This window comes from Lepisma saccharinum, chromosome 24, assembly GCF_977018435.1.
Source record: "Lepisma saccharinum chromosome 24, izLepSacc3.1, whole genome shotgun sequence".
Classification (NCBI taxonomy): Eukaryota; Metazoa; Arthropoda; class Insecta; order Zygentoma; family Lepismatidae; genus Lepisma; species Lepisma saccharinum.
The window spans coordinates 62,465,304-62,485,397 of record NC_139252.1 but is presented as its reverse complement, the minus strand read 5'-3'; the positions used below and the strand labels follow the sequence as shown (position 1 = coordinate 62,485,397).

The window sequence follows — 20,094 nt, the reverse complement described above, 5'->3', positions numbered from 1 at the left end:
CCTCTACTTTTTGTCTTCTCCTTTCGCTTTCTCTTTCTCCTGTCCTTTGTCACCTCTCGTTTTCTCTCACCTCTTTTGCTTTCTGTAGACTCATCAGCGATGAAATACTAGAAAACCTATTTTTTTCCTTTGAGAAGGAATTTTGTCACATGCGATATAATAGTGATATTTTTAATACTTTTATACAATAATACTTGTTTTTATTTCTTTCGCGTATTTTATAAATATCTATTGTGCATGTGGCAACCCTGAAATTGAGCCTAGCTCTACACGCAACCCAGCAACGCCTTGTGTAAATTGGGTTGCCTAGTTTAAAATGTCGTTGTCCTAAAACTTTTGAGAGACACTGTACATACATAAAACAATTTTGCAACAATTAACCCACGGTTCCTATGCGCAAGTGTCTTGTTCATGATTAAATCACGTGCTTTCGAATATTGGCCGCCCTGTACACGCATAAGAGCGATACATCTGAAGCCGAGCTTGCATCATCTCCGGAAGATGGACGCCGGGGATAATCTCCGATGTTCGTCACGGGCGGATACCAACAGCGTGCAGCAACAGCCACAGGAGACGCGAACAGCACGGTAATTACAGAAGTTCTGATTGTGTTTGGCGACGGAGACCTCAATACCCGGATCCGATGGTTGGTTTTCCATTAGCGCAGACACGGCCTCCTGCCGCGTAATATGAGGCTTTCGGCGACGTCTTAAGGCTGGGGGAAAATTCAGAGAGCGACAATGAGGCACGCTCATCAGCGGTGATTTTGAGAAGTAATTAATTCAAAGTTTGTTGTGAGTCTACCTTAATGTTCAGATAGGTTTGATTTGATTTGTTTACTCCAGGGAGGCTCAAGATAAAATTTTCGCCAAGTGGATTTTTGGCACACCTCTATTCCACTCTGCACCCTCCACAATAGGTCCCCATATTTCCCACCTTCCTCCAATACGAAACATGGCCAGGTTATGCATGTACTGTCTTAATGACGAAACACAGGGTTAGCCTAAACGCTTTATAAACTGATTTCTTTTTTGTTACATCCGAAAGCATTTAGTACTGTTGTGTAGAGAAAGTCTTCAGTTTTCAGACCTCCGCTTTTCGTTTGTCTTCGTGACGTCAGCATCACGTGAGCACCCTTGACGTAATTCGAGTGGTGTGGCCGCTAGCCAGGGGCCCGTCGAGTAGCTATCTGAGCGACTTCGCTGAGCAAGATTTTCGCTCGTTGAGCACACAGATCATTTACTTCACGCTGTTTGCTCATTGATCAAAATATCACTGCCTTTGAATAATCTTTGATGAATGTGGCTGCGTCGAGTGGACAATATTTCGGTGTTTGAAAAGCTGTTAATTATGGAAATAGAATAGTTGATGTGAACAAAACTGTCGCAATTTTAATTTTCACACCCTTGCACAACTTTCCGAAACTAAGGTGTATATTTAATATTTATTATTTGGAATAAACAACACGTTCATTTTAATACAATTACAAAATCTGAAATATTACATCTTAGACTTAGGTGGGCAGGCCATGTGGCACGAATGGGAGAGGAAAGAGGAGTTTAAAGGATTCTTGTTGGGAAACCTGATGGTAAGAGACCTGTAGGAAGGCCAAGACGAAGATGGAGGGACAACGTTGAGATGGACCTAAGGGAAATCGGTAGGGATGGAAAAGAGTATATAGAACTTGCTCAAGATAGGGACAGATGGAAGGCCTGTGTTGCTGCAGCCATGAACCTTCGGGTTTAAGAAGGCTAGAGAGTTAGTTAGTTAGGAATATTACATCACCTTCTGTTACTTGAACTTCATCATAAATATTTCCTCATTGGTTGCCTCGCGGCTCGCCACCCCAACATCCTCATATCATACAGTTTTCCTCTTCTTCCCTTTGCCTCACGAGACGGAAACACGAAAACGCTATATTCTGTGACTCAAATCTGTGGCGAGCAAGGTTCAAGTTCACTGAGCGATCAAGTGAGCAGCGCTCGCGGAGCAACGCCTATTTTGCCGTCATGTAGCTGAGCTGAGCAATCACCTTGCTCGCTGAGCGCTCGGATACTTGACGCGCCCCAGGTGAAGGCTTTCTGCGTGATTGAATTTGCAAAAACAAATTATGTTCCTATCGCGCAGCGTCGTTTTAGAACACGGTATGGTAATCAACCACCCACAAGACAGTCAATCTAGCATTGGAGCAAAACGTTTGAGGAAACTTGTCTGTGCAAGGGGAAAAGTGCTGTGATAAGAGAATTGGACTACCGCATTGATAACTGTCGTGTCACAAAAGGATCACACATGGAACGCGAGAAATATTGGGATCGTTGCCCAGAATCTGCACTACGTAACATACCGGGTGGTCCAAAAGTCCCGGAACGGTCACTTCTCGTGCGAAATACACATCGAATCGGAAAACGAAAAAAATCAATGATATCACACTTGATTCCCCACTCCCGCCCCCTGGGGATGGGGGGAGGGGGGCAACTGGGAAATTTTATATGAGAACTAGAAAGCTTAACATTGCTATGCAATAACTAGTAATATTATTTTGCAAATATAGTCAATTTTGAAATATGAAAACGAAAAACAAACCACTCTGGATTTAAGGGGGCTTTGTTCTAATTGCATTTGTCTTTTATGGCGCCAGATGGCTCTGATTTTGAAGCTTCTTTCGGCGAGTAATGCCGGCAAATCCAAATCGCCGTGTTGCGTTGGCGAGCTGTTGTCGTTCCTCCCGAACAATTATCCTAATGATTTCACGCATGAAATATTGTTTTTTATATATAAAATTGATTTGAGACACCCCACGCCCTTTATGAAAATTCAGAATACGCCCCTGCATTGGTTACATATTACACCTACTACTCTCGATGACTTATATTCGCAAAAGCTAGACTCCGATTGAATTGCTATGGGGTATATTATTTATCTTCAATTTTCAAATCTTGATTTAATTTTTTTTTTACATAAAAAAGTGAAATGTTACATTGCAATTACTCCCCCTTCCCCCTCTGCTCCTGCCTGTAAAAGTTACTTTGTTTGATTGCCTTGCCTGTTGGAGCCTGGGCTGAATGCAGCCGTAGATCCACAGCGCGTTCTAAAGCTTCCGGGATTGGAGAGCGCATTCCGGCAGAACATGAAAGCGAAAAACAAACCACTCTGGATTTAAGGGGGCTTTGTTCTAATTGCATTTGTCTTTTATGACGCCAGATGGCTCTGATTTCGAAGCTTCTTTCTGCGAGTAATGCCGGGAAATCCAAATCCCCGTGTTGCGTTGACGAGCTGTTGTTGTTGCTCCCGAACAATTATCTAAATGATTTATCCCGCCCCGGCGCGGAATGAAGCCGAACCAGGAGCTAATGAAGATCAACAGGCGGTCCGTGACAAAACAGGGCCGCTCACACAAAGCCGTGCATGCAACAAATATGAAACGTCTGATGTAAAAGAGATTACGGAAGCTCGTTACTGTACCTCCCCTCCTTTTCTATCGATGCGATCCGCATGTCGTAAATTAGTTAAATATCCACGGAGAGAGAGATTTCGCAAATTATGACCGGACATCAACTAAATCGTTGTAGTGTGCATAAAAAATGCCTTACGTTGGAATGTAGCAACTTGGCTTTTTGTGAACCCGTGGAACTGTCAGTGGAGAAAATACCCCTTTGCGAGTTTAAAATAGTTCGGAACGGTGCCAACTGCAATGATAAACCTGATCAGAACAACCTTGTAGCTCTACCAGGATGAGAGTCCCCCCGGCAAGCTTAAACGGATAGTCATTTGTTTTCTCCTCTCGCTCCCGCTTCGCTCCTGCCTGCTTTGCTTCAAACACTGCCGAGCTCAGTGATAAAATTGTTAGCACAGTGGTCCCGGGTTTGAATCCCGGCTTGGCCATGGATGTTCTTTGTGTCTCTTCATCAATTTCATATCACTTATTTTCATTGTTGTCATAGCGAAAAGTGACAGAAAGGCGATGCTAAATACAAAAAATCAAATCTAAATACAGTGCGTTCGTTTTGCTTGCGAGATAGCGTGTGACATGGCGCAGATGCCGGCATTTTCGTCCCGTAACGTCTTGCTTATTTACGCACACATCTTTAACGTTGCCCGGGTATTTGTTTATACCCATCTTCTATTAGACAGGAAAATAATGAATTCTAACGATAGTGTAAAATGAACTTGAGTTGAACGGCATTGGGAGTGTCACTATTTAATTTAGCGACCCCGAAAACTATGGATTCCACATTAATATCGGTCGTTGTCTATTATTTTTACATGTCACCCCTTCCCACCCCCATCCTTGGGGTGCCAGGCGTGTCTTATTTCCACAGTATTTCTTTCCAGATTGCAAGTGATATGTGTACCAAGGTAGTAACATGTGTTATAAGAGTTAATCGAAGTTCTTCACTCACTAGCTCCACCCAGAGTCATAAGGAACGCACTGTGTATTTACACTGGATAAAGATGAAGGCTAGCTCCACCCAGAGTCATAAGAAACGCACTGTGTATTTACACTGGATAAAGATGAAGGCTAGCTCCACCCAGAGTCATGAGAAACGCACTGTGTATTTACACTGGATAAAGATGAAGGCTAGCTCCACCCAGAGTCATAACAAACGCATTGTATATTTACACTGGATAAAGATGAAGGCTAGCTTCACCCAGAGTCATAAGAAACGCACTGTGTATTTACACTGGATAAAGATGAAGGCTAGCTCCACCCAGAGTCATAAGAAACGCAATGTATATTTACACTGGATGAAGATGAAGGCTAGCTCCACCCAGAGTCATAAGAAACGCACTGTGTATTTACACTGGATAAAGATGAAGGCTAGCTCCACCCAGAGTCATAAGAAACGCACTGTATATTTACACTGGATAAAGATGAAATCAGCGAGCTTTAGACAGCGCTCCATATTTTGGCGACACAGAGGCAGTGTCGATCATCCCTCGTAATACGAGGGTCACTATTTTGAGCCTAGGCAACACTGAAGTTAGGTGCGATTTGACGTTTGCACGGAATCGTCTGGCATTATTGACCATAACGTACTTCAAATGTTTTGTCAATAGCTTCATTTGTGTTGTTTATGTTGCCTTGGAGATTGCGCGACAACAATATAATGGAATTAACTCGTGAACATTTTCGTGCGATGATTTTTTACGATTTTCGACGTGGATTATCAAGACAAGAGTGCATCGATCAACTTACTTCCACATTTGGCGATGAAGCCCCATCCTTTGCCACTGTGAAACGCTGGTATAACGAATTTAATCGTGGCCGCCATTCGCTCACCGACGAGATTCGCGAAGGTCGTCCAAAATCAGTTGTTCAAGAAAACATTGATGCTGTGCAAAACCTAATACTGCAAGATCGTCATGTGACATACTGTGAGATTGAGGCAACCATAGGCATTAGTTTCACCAGCATATATAAAATATTACATGATCATTTAGCTGTGAGAAAGGTATGTTCTCGTTGGATCCCACACAATTTGACAAAAACTCAAAAAGACGCTCGCGTCAATTGGTGCAAACAAATGCTCAATAAATACAATCGTGGTGTTTCAAAAGACGTACATAAGATTGTAACAGGTGACGAATCTTGGATATATGCATATGAGCCGGAACGTAAACAACAGTCGACTGTATGGGTGTTTCAAGATGAACCCAATCCAACAAAAGTTGTTCGCGCTCGAAGCACATCGAAACAAATGGTCGCCTGTTTTTTTCGGGAAAACTGGTCATGTGGCAACTGTGCCTTTAGAAGAACGTAGAACGGTCAACTCTGAATGGTACACAACAATTTGTTTGCCAGAGGTCTTCGGTCAAATACGTAAAACAAACAAACGCCGTCGGATCATTCTTCATCAAGACAATGCCAGCTGTCACACATCTCGTCTAACAACCGACTTTATGAACAGTCAAAAAATCGAATGGATGGCTCATCCGCCGTACAGTCCTGATTTGGCACCCAATGACTTCTTCTTGTTCCCGAATGTCAAGAATAAATTGCGTGGACAACGATTTTCGTCGGCGGAAGACGCCGTTGATGCGTTCAAAAACCATATTACGGAGGTGTCTCAAGAAGATTGGAAAAACTGCTTTGACAAATGGTTCGAACGAATGCAAAAGTGTATTGACCATAAAGGAGAGTACTTCGAAAAAAAATAAAGCAGTTTTCAATGCCAAATTCCTGTTTTTTCATTGTTAGGCTCAAAATATAAATAGTGACCCTCGTATACACCTATCACAAAGTAATGTCCAGAGTAAAGCAAGTATGCAGGATGAATGATGATTTCTGCTGTGATGATGATTTCTGCTGTGAATTGAGATAAGAATAACTTCATCTCAAAGGGGAATTTCATTTCCTGCATCAAGATGGCATGGTTCAAAGGCTTCGCAGGAGAGAATCGAACCAGGTTAAATTTCCTGGTCAGAACGCCTCTGGTAATGGAGCCGACCGGTTATGAAAGAACAAGGCATTGGCCGTTGCGATCGGCCGGAGATTTCCCCCTCAGAAGTTCCAGCTTGGTCACTTGCCCCGAAGGATGAGATCCATTCGGGCCGGGAAAATAGCTCCACGCTACCAAGAACACCGCTCTTCCAATTTGGAGGAAAGTGCAGGCAAGACAAGAGGCGTCCTCTCTACCTCCTCTTGATATGGATCTGAAAATATAATCATGCGTTACAGCCTAGATCAGGACTGGGCAACTCGCTCTATTTGTGGCAGAACGCTCTTGCATGCACGCTTGGAACTACTATCGGATTAAGAATTATAGATACTCGAGTTTGGACTCCAATTAAAAATTAACCAGTAGAGCTACATAAAATAAAGTTACATCAAAATGTAGCTTATTCAATTCTTCTTTAATCTATGTTAACCATTTTTTTTTTCGAGTATGCTTTCTATTTTTTATCGTCATGGAAACGAATAGTGTTTTTTTTGTTTTGCAAACGATCTCTCTTTAAAAACTCTATAACTAAAAAACGGGTGGTCCAATCATGATGACATTTTTATACGGTGCAGGCAGAAAGGCTTTTAAATAAAATTCTTAATTGTCAGATTTCTAAAATTGTTTCAAAATCCATTTTTATCGATTTTGTGAAACTAATTTTTCTTAGTATTGGGTAGTCGTACAAATACGGTCTTTTTCTTGTCTTGAAGATCTCTGCAGCTGTTTTCAAAATCCATTATCATTGTCAATTCACATTGCGAAGTCGATTTTATAAAGATTTTATCACCTGTTCGATCTCGGCTGAACACCTCTCACTCGTTTATTTCATCATTTTTAACATTCGTACTTACCTATTCTGCATTGCGATAGATTATACCGCATTTGTTACAACCTGTCCCGGTTCCCGCGCTAGCTGATCGCTGGCTTTTCTCCGTGCTGGGGAAAGTCAAAGCCAGGCAGCCAATTAAAATACGCAACGTCGCAACAGCGTCTACGTAAGCGCCTCTCTTCTGGCTTCCATTCGCTCCTCGCTGCCCAGCAGACGATTTTTTTCCTCGTTTCTCATTGGCACCGAAACTGTCGAGCGATCGCTAGCGCGGGAATAGGGACAGGTTCTAACAAACGCGGTATAAGGTGGGATTTTGCTTTTGTCATGAAAATAATTTCAATTTTTCACATTAAGAGTAATTATTGTTCTTCCTTTTTTCGCTTGCGTAACACACAATATGGCGGGCACAGCTTGAGTAGCGTTGCGTTGTGGATCATCATTGGGTATGCAGTGTTTCCAACCTTCTTAACCGAAAAATACCTACTTTCATGTTATTTTTCCCCCGGGTTCGAAATTATGCTAATACCTCGCGATCCATGCACGGGTTAGGTTAACGTTACTTAGGTTAGGTTAAGTTAGTTACTTTAACATAGTTAGGTTAGGTTAACATAGTTAAAAAAAAGGGTTGGTACTGAAATTGAACATCACAAATCATGCACATTTAGGTAGGGAACGGCGTGGTTGGAAACACTGGCAGGGGGTTACGTCATCAAACGTACGCAACATCCGGTTCACGTAGAGGAAGCAAATAAAAACAACGGCAATTATTGTGCATCGGAGAGATATTTTTCTTGAAAAATACATGAGTTCCTGGTGAAATAGATTCCACGATGAAAGAAAATACCTCCACGAACTTTCAAAATGCTGCAGAAACTCATTTTCGTAAGTATTTTTTTCTGTAAAAATGAGGAAATGCGTTCGGCCGAGATCGAACTGTTACCCAGATTTTTATTCGAACGTTGCGACACCACCGTGGAAACTGCGGGCTGGCACTGCGAGTCTGTATGTGCTGTGTCGCTACCTTCCACTTACATCTCTCTTGGTCGAACCTTCATTTGTGGCTTCAATTTCTACATGACGCATATAACCCACGTGGGTTATTTCTGTATTTGTTCGGACTTAATTTCCATATGTTTTACATTGTGCTTATGGAATTCTCGTACTGTCGAAATAATTCTCTGTCTCGTCTCAAGAGGTCTCTCCTGTTCTTACAAACCTCGTCGAGTCTGTTTTCACTTTACACTAGCTAAAAACTGGACTGCATAGTAATGTTATTTCATTTCAAGCGGTCAGAGTTAAAACATCCCTGCATTCAATGTGATAAATAGATACATTATCGTGCTGTTCATTTCCCCCCTGGACCCAACTCTATTTCCGGTCCAGCCATTGTGGCAGCCCTGCGTCCCGTCATCTATACGGTTCACAGCTCTCGTCCTGTTTTATTTCCTTTTCTTCCCACTGGAGAGCGCCAGCAGTTAACTGCGTCATCAACATGGAGTCGTAATTTCCGTTCGCGGTGTTTTGTTTTCGTTTTTGCAGCGCTTTAAATTGAAATCCAGCTCGGTTGCGGACAAGGGACGGGACAGAATGTGACGAATGTCGGTCCGTCGGTGGCGATAGCCCCCTCTGGAACCTGTCGCCACATTTAGGGCGTGTTAATTAAGAATTCATCGCCAACAATGGCGGCGACGGGGCTATATGGGATCGGGGGGAGTGAGGAGGGTTGTTTTTGTACCGATGCGTGTGCGGTTGCGTTTCAACAATGCGTTCACGCACTTAATGCAATTTGCGTCACAATACGCGGCTGATTGTTGTGAATGGGGAACATGACGGCGAGCTGTGTAGTTTTGGCAAACATCATCATTCATCATTACTGGGTTTGTGTGCGAGTATTTAGGGGCATCGGATCCGGCTTTGTTAATCGGTGGTATCAACGGTCGTCCACCAGAAGTGGCTCCCTCTGTCCGTGATACCAGTGAGGGTGGTGGGGACAATTCGGTCAACCCTTAGCCCTTGCAGTTGACTTTAAAAGCCCGCAATTTCCGTTCTTCAATTGTTAACAGCCACCCCTCACTTTCCCCTCTTACACATTATTCTCGTCTGTTTAAATCAGCTTTTGTGATGGCTTGTGGTAACACTGTCGCCTTGTAATCAAGGTGTCCCTAGTTCGATCCTCAATGGAGTCACATTTCACAGTGGTTCGGATCCCACTTGAAACTGTAGAACTAGTTCCATAAAGTGGACTTAAACTGCTGTTTGAATGTCGTCATTAACCTTACTGTTTCTCGGTTTATTGGTTCAGTGATTTTACTTCGCTTTTTGTGCCACTTTAGGCTAATTTGCGAGGATAAGGATGAGTGATGATTTGATGAATGGACACTCGCAAACATCCATGCTAGGCCAGGATTCGAAGCCTGGACGCCTGGCGTCGTAGCGTGATGTGATAACCATTCCGCCACGGGTCTCTTCGACACACCTACCGTACATCTACTGTTTCCTGCCCTACCAGTAGTACTCTTCCCCACTTATTGTATGATAACATAGACAACGGAATTCGGAAATAGAAGTACTGGGTGATACACAAGTCTCTTGATATTTTAAGCATTTTCTTGACACAATTGACAGTACTGCTGAAAAGCAGGGTTGTTTAAGGTCCATGAACCAATAAATTATAATGGGTTCTATTGGGTTCCGCTGTAGGACCGGAACCTTTTTTCTCGCACAATTTAAATTCGGTCCAAGTTGCGTACTGTTACATTGAAAAGGTCCCTGGACCGTATTTAAATTGTTCCTGAAGAGAGCTTCCTGGACCGAATTGAAATTCATTCTGGAAAAAAGGTTCCTGGACCGAATTAAAATTCATTCTGGAAAAAAAGGTTCCTGGACCGAATTGAAATTCATTCTGGAAAAAAGGTTCCTGGACCGAATTGAAATTCATTCTGGAAAAAAGGTTCCTGGACCGAATTGAAATTCATTCTGGAAAAAAAGGTTCCTGGACCGAATTGAAATTCATTCTGGAAAAAAGGTTCCTGGACCGAATTGAAATTCAGTCTGGAAAAAAAGGTTCCTGGACCGAATTGAAATTCATTCTGGAAAAAAGGTTCCTGGACCGAATTGAAATTCATTCTGGAAAAAAGGTTCCTGGACCGAATTGAAATTCATTCAGGAAAAAAGGTTCCTGGACCGAATTGAAATTCATTCAGGAAAAAAGGTTCCTGGACCGAATTGAAATTCATTCTGCAAAAAAGGTTCCTGGACCGAATTGAAATTCATTCTGGAAAAAAGGTTCCTGGACCGAATTGAAATTCATTCTGGAAAAAAGGTTCCTGGACCGAATTGAAATTCAATCTGGAAAAAAGGTTCCTGGACCGAATTGAAATTCATTCTGGAAAAAAGGTTCCTGGACCGAATTGAAATTCATTCTGGAAAAAAGGTTCCTGGACCGAATTGAAATTCATTCTGGGAAAAAGGTTCCTGGACCGAATTGAAATTCATTCTGGAAAAAAGGTTCCTGGACCGAATTGAAATTGATCCGGAAGAAAGGTTGATGGACCGAATTGAAATGCTTTAAAAATGAAAAGGTTATACACTGTCTAGAACTCATTTACGTTTGCTGATTTTCTCTCCCAGTCCGGGATTGAATTCATTTACAATTACAGACCAGGGTTGACCGATTAAAAGTTGCCTTCTAAAAATGTCCGCCAGTACTTTTGACATTGGAATGTCACACTGCGGTTGTAGAAAACGTAGCGCAGGGAATACGCTGTTGTTCTCTCGTGGGCCAGATTCAAAAACTCCCTTGTCGAAGAGTTACTGTACATAACGCAATGGACTACATTAGCGTGGCATCATATTGAGTTCAAACAAACCCGTCACGTGTTGCTCTGGCATCCGATCCAAGAACCGCAGCCAATAGGAGCCGTCGATGAGGTAACTTGAGGCTGCTGTGTTCTCAGCAGATATACATCAGGGAACGGCAGTGCTGCTACAACCAAGTGAAGGAGAATGGGGCTATATGGAGAGGGGTAACGTGACTGCAGCCTTTGCGTTTCGCCCATTTCTACCTTGTACCTTAGATTCTCGAGACAGCCAGCACCTGGATTAGTCTTTCATGCTCGCAAGTGGATCGTATTGTTTCATTTCAATACGGAAGTTGGACTCTATTTAAACGGCAGATCCACCTATCGGGGAAGGCGTCAGCGAGGTAGTCCCGAACGATTCTGGCAAAGTGGGGTCGTGCACCATCTTTCTGGAAAACAACAATGTATTTTGTACCATCCTGAAAACCATTCATTAGCGATGAAAGGAAAATGTCAAGAGACTTTTGAATCACCCTGTACTACAGATAATGTAAAGGCAAGAAACGCAGTAAACATAATGGCGAAACATTAAATGGCCGATATAGCGAGAATGATGACGAACCGCGACGCGAGTCGACGAAATGCCGACGAGGACGGGAAATTATGCAATGTCGAAATACTGAAGATAATACAACACTAAATATTATTTAGGGAAATGCAAAGTGATAGTTTGGTAGCCAATCCTTTGCTCGTGTCACTGTCTGTAGTCAGTCTGATCTTTTCAGCTTTGCTAGCTTCAGATATATATACATGGAGAGAAACAGCCATTTCACTAGGTTTTGCACTATACCGTCGTCTTTTCAAACATGCAGTCACGCTAACTTCCTCTCAACACAGGCTGCAGCGCGACTTCGTTATCAGCGCTTGCCCCATCCAGAACAAGTGGATTCCCTAAGCGATTTATCGCCCCTTTTCCCCCGAGGGACGTATTCCTCAAATTAAGCTCACTCTCAGGAAAATGAATAGAATTGTTCCGCGGCGCTCGCTAGGTGTCGCCACAGATAAAGCTGCATGGAAAACGAGCATTACACACCTAGTAGATAGATAATGAGGCGTTTTCAGTCACTAATCTGCGCTACAAATCTCTCTTCTATAAAGCAGTAATAAGTTTATGGGAACAAGACTTTCAATTGTTCTGTGGCAGCAAGCTAAAACAATACACTCGTTAGAATTTTTCTCGCTTTCTTTATCTTTTCGAGCCAACAGTTCGCGTTATTGTGTGCCGAGCTGGTTTCGTTTGCTGAGTTCAGCGAACGAAACATGTCGCACCCACAGATTGATTGTTAGCTATGTTTAACCGTGGCTGATAGGTAGGGTTGTTGTGGACGGTTGTTCTGTTGTTAGGCAGACCGCACAGCAAGGTAGAATTCACCGTGCCATGAAGGCACATTTAGAGGTTGTGGGGTAGGGCCACACATTCTTGATTTCGGCCATTTTGGAGGTGATGTGATCACGCTCAAGCCGCACAGCAAGGCTTTAGTTTCTTGATCGGTTGACTTTTTAAGTCCACGTTACGCACAGATAGGCTAATCGTGGCTGGACCTACAGTTTAACCACTGTCTCTCCCGGGAATCGAACCCTGGACCCATTGATTTCAAGGCAACGACGTTACTACTGCGCCATAGGGGAGTCGACAGCAAGAGTTTGGAAAGGTCTATCCTATGTATTGTCAAATGCTTGTTTTGAGTTCACTTTGTGCTTAGATAAACTTGTCGAGACTTGACTTGCAGTTTAAAGTGCAATGTGAATGAACACCTACTGGGGGTCGCACCCAGGACCCCTTATTACAAGGTAACAGCGTCACCACTACGTCATCAAGCAAGCCCTTGAATACATAGCATAAGGAAAATATCTCTTTATTCTCGGAAATAGAACCATCGTATGCCTCCTCTTGTATTATTTATTGCACAGTAACGTCAGCTATGCATATCTTTCAAGTTTGTGTACATATATACCCAAACGGGCACATATCAGAGCAAGAAAGGGGCAATATAACATCCTTATCTGTGTTTACTTTTTGTGTGTGCCCGTTCGCATTAGTTTAACGTAAATCCCGATGCAGAATCTACTTCCACGCGCGTCGCATTAATCTTGAACTAGTTTTGCATTCAAGTCCACTCGTGCAAGTGGAGGGAGATGTACCCCCTGTTTCGTACGTGGGTTATCAGCCCCCCTCTCCCCCCTTGGGGGCAGTTTCTCTATTTCACGTACTCCGTAGCTGATAAACTGTAGGCTGGCGAGGGAGTTCCCTCATGTCATCAATTTATGTACAACATGCAGGAGTAACTCACGTGCTCGAGGAAGAAAAAAAAAGTGCTGCGGATGTATACGAGAGTGTGCGACCTGCGCCACGCGTGATCATCTTTTATATCGTGGTGTCCGAGTCGTTCTTGTTCGTGTGTGCACCCCCACAGCCCCTCCCCAACGTACGCAAAAGTTTCCTCCTCTGGAAACGACGTGAGGATCATATGGATCAGGGGCGTATCCAGAAGGGTGGGGTTGGGTTCCTTCTCCAACCAAAGAGAAATTGGAGAAAGACACTTAGAGCATTCATTCTCTAGTGGGTGTATGTACAGTGGGATCCATGAGTATTACCTTGCAAATTGTCCATCACCATGTTCGTGCACTTTATTTGACCCAATATCAGCTTCAAGAATTAAAAGAAAACTCAAAACAAGCTGTTGACAACTTCTTCACTAGCATACATAAAAATCCATCGCTTAGAAACACATAGGTTTTAAAAAAAATAATAATGAAAATAGTCATGGACAATTTGCACGGTAATACTCATGGATCCCACTCTACAGTATTCATCATTGTCGTCGCGGTTAATTTTAGTTGCATAAGTGATGCTATATAAATACAGTATAATTAATACGATTAGGGATTCTTTGTTCTTTGTTTTATTTGTATTTCTTCCCTGCCTTTGTTTCCATATTTTCACTTTTATTTCTGTCTTAACAATCGAATTCTTCTCGATCTCTTGTTGATTCTTGTACAATCTCTTCTCTCCTGTCTCCTCTGTTTCGTTTTCTCATTTATTCTATCTCACTTTTCTTTCCCTCTTTCCAGGCTTTTCTTTCTTCCTCCATTCTCCTTTTCTCTCTATTTTCTTCATTCTTCTCTTTCACTTTTTCCTAGTTTATTTCCCCTTTGCTCTCTTCCTCTGTCTTCTTTCTCGCTAGTTTTTCTTCTTTCTTCTCTCCCTTCTCTTTCACTTTCTTTCTCTGTAGTGTCTTTCCTCCATTGTATCCACCTTTCTCTCTTACTTTTTCTTTCGCAAGTCTCTCTTACTTTTTCTTTCGCAAGTCTCTCTACCAATAGTTCTCCTTCTTTCTACCTTTGTCTCGAGCATCCTTCCTCTTGTTACTTATTCTGTTGTATTTTCTTTCCTCCAGTTTCTCTTTTTCTCTAGTTTATTTTCCTTCCTTCTCTTTCGTTTTCTTTCTCTAGCTTCTTTCCCCAGTTTCTCTCTCGAGTTTCTCTTCCTTCTTTGTCTCTGTTACTTGGTTTCGTTTCTATTTCTTTGTCTCTCTCGCTTTCTGTATTGTTCTTTTAATTTTCTTTCTTCCATCTCAAAGCTGTGCTATTATACGATGACCTGTAAACACGTCGCCACGATTTAATATACGAGGGGGTATCAAAAAGTTCGTGCAATCGCCTGGAAGGAAACAACTTTGGACAAGTACAAAATCATGGTGGTATTAGTCCTTCTCCACATAGTCGCCATGCTTGGCGACACATTTCTGCCAGCGGTCTTTCACCTTGCGTAAGCCGTTTTTATAGAACACTGCAGTTTGGGCCTGAATCCACCGTTCCACCTCAGTCACTCGGTGCAAGGTCTGGGGAATATGGAGGGTGGGGCATTGTAACCAGTCTGCTGAAAAAATCCTCTTCATCCAGCTCAAAGCGGCCTAACATCTCCAAGTGCTGCTTCCTCTCTAGTCCTCTTCTGGAAAGGGGTGAGCAATCGTGGCACCCACCGTGCTGACACTTGATGAAGGTGCAGCTGGTGATGGATGATATTCCAGATGGGCCCATAACTAACACCGATTACAGCCATCACACTTTCAATGGTGATCCTCCTGTCTTCCATTATCATGATCTCCACTTTCTCCATCAATGTGGCGTCATTTGTGAAGGACGGTCTCCCTGTCCTAGGAGCGTCGGAAATTACCTTGTGACCGGTTTGGAACTGCCGTTTCCACTTGAAAACCATCTCATAGGATGGACTTTCCTCCCCGTACACTGCTTTCATCTCATCGTGAATTTGCTTCGCTGCTTTCCCCTGGAGATGCAGGAATTTGATGACGCTCCGTGCCTCAATTTTGTCAATCATGACACCTTCCTTTATTCACCTGTTAAAAAAGGATAGCAATAGACATCCAAAACAGACAAAAATTTGTGTGCTAAAGCTAGAAAAACCATTGTACAATACACATATCCGAGGGAGTTTCTAGTTTGTTTCTGTGACGCACAACGGGGAGCGTATTTACAAACCATATAGTGCTGCAGAACCTCCAGCTTCTGATTGGCTGTCATTCCGGAAGTTAATCCAGTGTTCCCTCAAGTTAACGCTAGATGGCAGAGTTGCAATTGGCAATGTTGATTTAAGAGATCCATCCCAACAAGATAAGAAAGCCCTCCAAACTGAGATTAATTTTGAGCACATTTTTTTTAGAATTAAGGTTTTGAAAGACAGAAAATCAGAACTCTTCTATAAGTTAATGGTTTTCTTATTTAAATTCACATCAGTGCAAACATTGTAACTACATATGCATATATTTTCTATGTCACGTCCATGGTTGATTATTCATATCTTGGAATCTTGGAATGTACTAAATAAATCCATTTATTTATGGATAATAAAAGGTTTATTATCCATCCAAAAGTTTATTATCCATACAGAAATGGATTTATTTAGAAGATTCCAAGATATGAAATTTCTCCTTTAATGGCCGCGGTGGCTCAGTCGGTAACGCGTCTGACTACCATGCTCAAGGTCCCGGGTTCGATCCCCGGCCGGTTCAAATCCGGGAACTTTTCTAACGGTGGAAGCGGCCCCGACGCCCACCCAGCGTCGAATAACATGGGTCCCTGGGGGGTAAAGGCGGTCAGGGGCGTGATGCTGATCACATCACCTCCAATCACGACCGGATCAAGAAAGTGTGGGGCGTTACCCCCACACCCCCTATACGCCTTCATGGCGTGGTGCTATGCACAGGGAAACACTTTACCTTTACCTTTACCTTTAATGCAGTAATTACTTCGTATAAGCTACAAGCGCTTCAGAGATATCAACATTAATATTCAAGATGGTTTCATATTGATTTTTATCACCTGAAAACGATTCAAAACATTTTTTCTCCCATACAAATATATATTTCTTAATATAATTTCGACAATTTGATTAAAAATTTTATTTCTAAATAATCACGAGTCTGATCTTTCCATACTTATCCTGTAAACAGACAAACAAGGAACGACGGACAAGGAATATAAACTCTTCCGGTGCGCACAGCCAATAACACAGCGTTGTGTACGTCTGGTTCTGCAGCACTTGAGGGTTTGTAAATACGCCAACGGGGAGAGGCGAAAGGGACGGCATGAGACTCTTATGAAAGTATTCGTAGGTGTTAACCCTTTCCCCACCTCGCCGCCGTGAGCACTATAATTTGTTCATAACAAACAACCAGTACAATAATATTTATACAAATATTGAATTTATTATTGTAAAAAGAAAAGATGATTAAATGATTGTGAACATTATAGGTTATATACGAGGGATGATCAGAAAAAAAGGTTACAAAGCATATAACGTTTGTTTTATTCACTGTAACGTAACGAAAATTTATGAGTAAATTAATAACATGTTTGTCTTGTTGCGAGTTTGAGGACTCCGGATTCTGACCATGTATATCCGAGAAGCGGACATTTAAAATGGTGACTCGTCTAGAAAATTGTTCAAGAGTAGAAGTGAGGGCAGTGGTGCGGTTCCTGTGGGCCAAAAACACTACACCTGCTGACATTCATAGGCAGATTGTGGAGATGTATGGGGAGGGGACAATTTCAAGGCAACATGTAGCGAATTGGTGTCGTGCCTTCAAAGAAGGACAATGACAACCCTGGACACAGCGGTAGGCCCAGTACCTCAACTACTGACGTGAACTGTGCTCTTGTGGATGAGTGTATTCGTGAGGACAGAAGAAGAACATTACGCTCAATATCAGCTGAGCTGGGACTACCATTTGGTTGGCTGGCCACCATTATCTGACATGTGATGATGTCAAAAGAGCTGCCTCACGGTGGCTACGAGAACTTGACGCGGATTTCTGTGCAACCGGTAGGGAAAACCTCATCTACAGTTGTGACAAGTGCTTGAACAAAAAAGGTGATTACATCGAGGACTAGTGTTGAGTGCCCTCCATCATCAGGTGTGTTGATCTTCCAGCTATGTCTAACACATACGCCATAATAGGCTTTGTAACCCTTTTTTTCGATCATCCCTCGTACTTTTGCTTCTTGTTGTATTTAGTTATTAGAGGCCTCTACTATTTGTTTTACTTATCCCATGCACACACACACACTAACTAATTCCCGGCACCTTTCGTTGGGGCCCTTATTCACTACACTCTCACCTGCATATTCCTTCTAAGCTAGTCCAGTCCTCTTCTTTTATACACACTTTCCTTCGGTGGCTTCTTTCTTTCACTATGTCCAATCCTTTCCTAAGATCCTTGCTTCGATATTACACATGTCAAAAAATCCTTATCCGCACTATTTGCACAATGCACACTCTCTACAGGCTGTTTTACTATGTCCTTCTACTCCGCCATACTCTTTCTTTGTTGTCTTTTTTTGTAGCCTCTCTCCTCGAAGAGAGAAAAATAACAAAAAACTTCCCCCTTCTCCCTCCTGGGGTGGTTCTTGGACTGACCGGCAGGGGGGGTGTCCAACAAGAGTCCTTTTTGGTCAGTCACACGAGGTGCTGCCCTCTTGCGTATTTTGTTACACTACATGTTGAAATTCCACATCTAGCTGTCATGGACCGTATATGAGGGTACACTGATATTACTGGACCTCAATTAATCCCTAACTATAGCCCAAATACCCCAGGAGAATAGGAACAGATTATTATTTAATATAAACCCAAGAATATATATATAATTAAAATACAAAATTTCTACCCGCACCTTCTCGCCAGAGTCCTCCATGACCGGCTCACTTATACTCCCGAGAAGAGTGCAAACTACACACGAAACACATACAACACCTAATATGTATATTATTATTGAAAAAGAAATACTAAACTGGTGGTCGCCTCACAGTTTCCTTCCAGGAGATTGCACGAACTTTTTGATACCCCCTCGTATCTCTCTTTGTGACCATCCTTAGATAATTCTCTGCGGTCATCCGTGCAGAGATATCGTCGTAGAATCCTTTTCCCCAGATTTCATTTTGACAGCGTCCTCCGCGCCGTAATTTAATAGGGAACGAAAGAGACCCAAGTTAAATCCAGCATGAACTCGATCTTCGAAAATTGGCTTGATTTTTCCCCGTTTTTCACCAGCGGATAAAAGGCGGGGGAAGTAGGGGGGGCCCTCACTGTTTACTCTTTCAATGTGAAATTCCGCCGCCCGTCCGGGGAAGTGAATGATTAATTCGGTTATCGGAAAACCCTTTCAGTTGCCCGTCATTCCCCTGGGCGGTTGCAATCTGCTACGTCATTAGCGCCCATCAAAATGGCTTATTGTTTGATTTGCAATGCAAGGGGGGGCTGGCTATTAAGGCTCCTAATAGGCCACTTGGAATGAAGAGCGTAGCGAATTAAGGCACCGAGGGGGGCGGGGGGGGGGAGTTTGAAGAACCCCCTTTCTCTGTTGTTTCTGCGAGGAGTCGGAAGCCAAACAAAAACTCTACTTAAACAGTCAGGTCCTCATCAATGCTCTTGCGTATCGATTTTCGTTTAACGTTCTTCCTTTTTTTTTCGCCTTTTCTCGTTACCAGCTCGTCATTTTCAAATATTTACTTACAAATTAGGCTCCCGGCCTTTTCTTTGCTCCCGGTTAAATTGAGACTGGAATAAAAAAGACCGTCTGCTTTTTATTGTTGTCTTTTTATAGGCCACCTGCCACCAAAACAAAAACTAAGGACGTTCTGTAAACATAAAGTTTGTGGATGGTAGTGTGACGAGATCCAGGCAGAGACGGTCTTGTGAAAATGTAGATTTTTCGAGAACGAGATAAACCTTCGTTAAATCAAGCCAAGACGGAAAACTACACTTCGTCCCTGTTATCTCTGTAGCAAGGCCGCTCATAGCAGCATAGAAATTTCCCCCTCCACACAATCCCATTCGCTCTCACGTGTTCATTGGTGGAGTCGTCACTACTTGCACAGAGACTTGTTTTCGTTCGCTTCCTCCATAGATAACGGAGACGAAGTATAGGCGATCTCTTTCGAGACTTTGATATGGTGTTTGAAATAGGGATGGCCAGATCCGGATCCGGTTGGTTTCGGATCCTAAAATTTTTCGGGTCCGGAGCTTTTGGATCCGGATCCCACATGAGCGCTTCTTTGGAAAGTAAGAATGTGTTTATAACATATTGTTACCTGCTAATATACTTGTCTGTAACGCGTCTGACTACCATGCTAAAGGTCCCGGGTTCGATCCCCGGCCGGTTCAAATCCGGGAACTTTTCTAACGTTGGAAGCGGCCCCGGCGCCCACCCAGCGTCGAATGACATGGGCACCTGGGGGAAACCCTGGGGGGTAAAGGCGGTCAGGGGCGTGATGCTGATCACATCACCCCCACTCTTGACCGGATCAAGAAAGTGTGGGGCGTTACCCCCACACCCCCTATACCCCTTCATTGCGTGGTGCTAAGCACAGGGGAACACTTTACCTTTTTTTAATATACATATACCTACATATGTGTGTGTGTGTGTTGTGCGCGTGCGCGATT

At 42.9% G+C, this 20,094-nt stretch overlaps 1 protein-coding gene across 1 annotated transcript in view; it reads left to right on the top strand.

Moving 5' to 3' along the window:
* The window catches only part of LOC145978217 (extracellular serine/threonine protein CG31145), a 451,413-nt gene that overhangs the window by 267,757 nt on the left and 163,562 nt on the right, over window positions 1-20,094 (top strand). The gene's annotated exons all lie outside the window — the stretch shown is intronic.